The sequence below is a fragment of the Mus pahari genome, chromosome 4 (assembly GCF_900095145.1).
Source record: "Mus pahari chromosome 4, PAHARI_EIJ_v1.1, whole genome shotgun sequence".
In the NCBI taxonomy this organism is placed as follows: Eukaryota; Metazoa; Chordata; class Mammalia; order Rodentia; family Muridae; genus Mus; species Mus pahari.
In genome coordinates, this window is record NC_034593.1 from 79,170,588 (window position 1) to 79,176,228 (window position 5,641).

Below are 5,641 nucleotides of genomic sequence, written 5' to 3' on the forward strand. Positions count from 1 at the left end.
GTTTCTCTGTATAGCCCTGGCTGTCCTGGAACTCACTTTGTAGACCAGGCTGGCCTCGAACTCAGAAATCTGCCTGCCTCTGCCTCCTGAGTGCTAGGATTAAAGGTGTGGGCCACCAAGCCCAGCTCTAATTAATCTTAATTAAAGGAGAGAAGATAGAATGAACTCTCTAAATCAGTGTGCTACAATGCCCACCTTCGGAAGTCTGTGGATAGCCTGCACTGCTCTGCCTGCAGGGATAAAGCACAGATGTAGTGCTACAGAATGGTGAAAAACAGTTTGCTGACTCCAGACCTTTAGTTTTTATGACTTGGTGTTGCTAGGGATTAAATGTAGGGCCTTGAGCACTCTACTGCTGAGTTATATGCCCAGCCTTCTTTAGTCTTTGTGAGGTGTATTGTAAGTTGCCCATGCCAGGCTCGAGGACCAGAGCCAAAATTTGAGGGTCTGGAGAGATGACTCTTGTTTTTTGTTTGCTTGTTGGGGTTTTTTTGTTTTATTATTTTTTAAATTTTGCCTTTAATCCCAGGACTTGGGAGGCAGAGGCAGGTGGATTTTTTCAGTTCAAGGTCAACCTAGTCTACAGAGTGAGTTCCAGGACAGCCAGAGAGCTATACAGAGAAACCCTGTCTTGAAAAACTAATTTAAAAAAAAAATTTTTAATTTATTTATATGAGTACACTGATGCCTTCAGACACACCAGAAGAGGGCATAGGATCCCATTATAGATGGTTGTGAGCCATCATGTGGTAGCTGGAAATTTAACTCAGGACCTCTGGAAGGGCAGTCAGTGCTCCTATCTCTCCAGCTCCATTTTTTTTTTTTTTTTTTTTTTTTTTTGTTTTCGAGACAGAGTTTCTCTGTATAGCCCTGGCTGTCCTGGAACTCACTTTGTAGACCAGGCAGGCCTCGAACTCAGAAATCAGCCTGCCTCTACCTCCCAAGTGCTGGGATTAAAGGCGTGTGACATCACCTCCTGGCACATGCCTAAACAAAATCTCATTCGTTTGATTTTACCAAAAAAAGACGTGGGACCCAGATGCTGAGGTGAAAGACTGCTAGCTCAAAGGAGAGAAAGTACCCAGCTGACCTCCTCCTCAGCCTATGTCCTGTCAGAAATTCCCCCTCTCTCTCCATCTCAAACAACCTCCTTCAAACTCAGTCTCCCTCAACTCTACTTCTTGAGTGTCTATCTGTCCTCCTGACTCCCTCTTACTCTCTCCGTTTTTTTCTTAATTATCCTATGTCAACTTCCAATCAACTGGTTGCTTGCTCTGCCTCTTGGTCAATGGTCGACTTTATTTAATCCTGTTTACAGTATTCAAGCAGAAAGCTCTTGGTTAAAGGCGTGTGTTAAGACTGAGCCACACTACAATTAGGAACAGGTTTTTCCAGTAAATAACACAATTTCAGGGTACACAGTATGATCAGATAATCCTGCAACATTTCTCCCTTTTTGTCTAAATAAGAAAAGAAAGGTTTTAATCCTTAACACAGTAAAACTGTTTACAACAGTGAAGCTATTTCCACCCAGCTCTCCACAATGTCCAGCGTGGTTGTATTTGGCAGTTTTAGGATTGAATATGTTTGAGTCTAGACTTCTGTAAAATGTTTCTGTCAATTTCAGATGAACTCAGCAATTTGAATGACCTGAGCAGTTTGTAGTCTGAAGCTGATCTTTGGGTGGTGTTCTTCAGCTTATTGGCAGTCCTGGCTTGGTAAAACACAGCAGTCAAACCAAAGGGGTCCTCTGTTTGCACAGAGCTGGTGGCAGAAGAGGCATGAGCTGTGTTCCCAGTGGTTAAGATACCACAATCCAGGTGGCTTTGTTGCAGGGCCTCATCATCTTCTTGGAGACCTTGAAGGTTACTGTGAGAAATGGTCACTGTCTATTGTAGAAAATGTAAATATTTAAAATACCATATTCAGCAGATCTCTGAAGGGTTTGAGGACCATAATCTATTAAGTACATCTGAGGTACACAAACTTTGTTCCTAGTTATATGCTTCAGGCTCTAACACCTACAAGAAGCTAGATAAAGCTTATTTCTAGAATTAGTTAGTACTGTGTATGATTATTGGCATCACGCATCACGATAGAAAGTTTTATATACATAATAATCTTATAGTTTTGGGGATAATATTTATACCTTAAGTAAAGTTTTAAGAGTCAAATGAAAAATCAAAAGACTATGAGATTAATGGCAATAGAATAATTCCTTTTTTTCCCTCTCTCCCATACCAGGTGACTCTTCCGATCTAAGACAGGGATTTGGGATTTTCCTTTAACAAGCATGCCTTGGTTTAGAGAAGGAGAGAGACATGTTCCAGTCCCAAAGTCAGCTTTAATTTTTAATTGAAGCCAAGACCAGATAAAGACCCTTTGTCACTTCTGTCTGTAGAGGGCAGCAGAGACAAACATTTGGGAATTGGCCAGGTGCCCTGGCTGACCCGCCCCCCTCCTCCTGGCCAAATTGTGTGGTTGTCTGGTGGGAAGAACCTGCCTTTTGGGGTCCCAGCTCCTGAGCCTGGATTTCAGGCCGGTCAGCTGGTCAGTGATACCACTTGGCCAATTTAGTCTTTTTCTTATGACATTTTCTCCTAATAATCCATCCTTTTCCTTCAGATGTTTCACGTGTCCAGTGCCCTCGGCTTCCTTAGTTGAATGCTTTTACTCTCCTGGGAAGATTAAAACCAAAAGCCACCCCAACACTAACTGGGGTAGGGGTGGGAGTTACCCTTTTCTGGCAGGTTATATTTTTCCTAGGGCAAAATGGTTTTTTTTTGTTGTTGGTTTGGTTTGGTTTTTTGACTACAGAAAAAGTATTATCTTTCATTTGAAATTAAAAAAAAATCTTTTGAAATTTTGAAACTAAATATACCTTAATATATGTGGATAAATGTACCTATATTCCCCTATCTCTCTTTATGGTTTTTTTTTTTTTGTTGTTGTTGTTGTTTTTTCAAAACAGGGTTTCTCTGTGTAGCCCTGGCTGTCCTGGAACTCACTTTGTAGACCAGGCTGGCCTCAAACTCAGAAATCCACCTGCCTCTGCCTCCTGAGTGCTGGGATTAAAGGCGTGAGCCACCACTGCCCAACTTTTCCTTATTTTTTAGTGCTAAGGGTAAACTTTCATGTTATTTCAATATGCAATATGTCATTCTTACTGATAGATTCTGTATTTGTTCCTTGGCAAAGTTTAGTATTTTAGTCTTAATTAAACATGATGCCAATTTGCCCACTATTTCATTATTTCCCGACGTTTTGTCTCTTGCCAGTATGAGCTACATAAAATTTGCTATCTTTGCCAAGTTTTGCTTCGTTCGTTTACGCCTCCCGTGACCAGATATCCCTGCCATGCGTCTGCCAGGAAGTGGTTTTCTATTTTGACCATCATACAGCTAAACCACTGCACACGTACCATGATTTGATGATGAAGATTCCTTTTGCTTTCATCGTTGTCTCATAGCAAACAGCGCTGCACGGGTTTTGTGATTCCTTCCCCAGTATTGGCTACCCCACCCCCACCCCACTTCCTTCTCTAGGTTGCTATTTCTATTGGGGTGGGTTGCATCAGTAAACCATGTGTTAGGCAAATGTTGTGATCTTTTTACTGGACCCCACAGTTCAATAGGTACCTCTTTTTAATCGCTGGTTGATCTGCATTTCATTAGTCCAATGCTGGCCTTTGCCATATCTTCCGCATAACACAAGGCTCGTACCTTCTTTTTGGATTATCTTTAGAAAAAAAACATTGTTTCTAGGAATGCCTTCCCTACAACTCCTTTTCAAATGACCTTGCTTATCACAATTAAAACATCTACCATCTTCAATTTCTTGAGATTTTAGAAGATACTTCTGCTATCCAATTAGCATCATAAAGGTGAGATCTAGGATCAGTTGTGGCTCTAATCAATTCCTCTATTGGTGCTGATCTTGCCTTTAAAGGTCTAATCACCCTTCTGCATTCTGATTTAGCATTTTCTTTTCTTTCTTTCTTTTTTTTTTTTGGCTTTTCAAGACAGGGTTTCTCTGTGTGGCCCTGGCTGTCCTGGAACTCTGTAGATCAGGCTGGCCTCAGAAATTTGCTTGCTTCTGCCTCCTAAATGCTAGGATTAAAGGCGTGCACCACCACTGCCTGGCCCTGAATTAGCATTTTCAATAGCCAAAGACTTGATTAATATTTGTTTGACTTCTGAATCTGACATTATTCTATTTATAGGTGAAGCCAATTTTTGCAAAAAAAAAAAAAATGTTGAGGGCTGGAGAGATGGCTCAGTGGTTAAGAGCACTGACTGCTCTTCCAATGGTCCTGAGTTCAAATCCCAACAACCACATGGTGGCTCACAACCACCCGTAATGAAATCTGATGCCCTCTTCTGGTGTGTCTGAAGTCAGCTACAGTGTACTTAAGATATAATAAATAAATCTTTAAAAAAAAAATGAAGGCTTCTTTTAGGCCTTGTATAATTTTAATTAATGATTCAGACCTCTTTCCTGATTCTTCCATCTTGTCCCAAGCATTTAAATCTGCTAAAATGCATAGCACCAAGGTGTGATTATCAAATTCAAGCTGCCTATGTAACTCAGGATATTGACTTTCACCTAGCAACTGATCTTGAGAAATAGTGATACCTCTAACCCTATTTCATTGTTCTATGGCCCTAGCTTCTTCTTTCTACCATGTTTGCCATTGTAGTCGCGAGCCAGATTCCAATATTACTGTTGCCAAATCTTTCCAGTCTTGAGGATAATTCTGTTTTGAACTGCCTATGAATTTAATATCTGCTTTACATAGGGTGAATGCAAACCATATGAAAAGCAGACTCTCAAGTCTAATATGTCTATAGGACTCCATTGAGTTGCTTCATAACCTTGGTGGTACCTGTCATCTGCTGGTAGGTCTTGTATAGTAACTAGATACCTTGGGCTGCACCTCTTCAGTTTCATCATGAGGTGGCACAGTAGGTTCTTGTCTAAATTGTTCTGTCTGTGTCTAAGTATTTTTACTTATTTTAATCTATAAGTCTTTCTAAAGCTTGTATCTTATCAATCTTCTTTTCATATTTGGCACATTATCAAACCATTTTTCATATTTGGCACAAAACCCACTAAATTTATTCAGGATAAAATATGACTTACTGAAAGTAAGTTACTGAAAGTAACCATAATGGGTATTATGTCAACCTCAAGTCATTTATCTTTACATTTTCTGCTTCGATTTTCAAGCCATCTAAAGGGGCACTGTAAAGGGTTCTAACACCCTTTTTTTTTTTTTTTTAAGATTTATTATTATAAATAGGTACACTATAACTGTCTTCAGACACACCAGAAGAGGGCATCAGACCCCATTACAGGTGGTTGTGAGCCACCATGTGGTTGTTGGGATTTGAACTCAGGACCTTGGAAAGAGTAGTCAGTGCTCTTAACCACTGAGCCATCTCACCAGCCCCTACACCCTGTGTTATATTTCCCATCCTTAACATGGGAAAGTTCTTTCTTATTAATATACTTAACTCTCTTCTTGAGGATTTCCCAGGTGTCATATCAAACCTGATGGCTTTTCAGTTTCTTCCCAGCTGGCATGATTTCTCTGTGTAGTCATGGCACACATTAGAGCACCAATTTTTTTTTTTTTTTT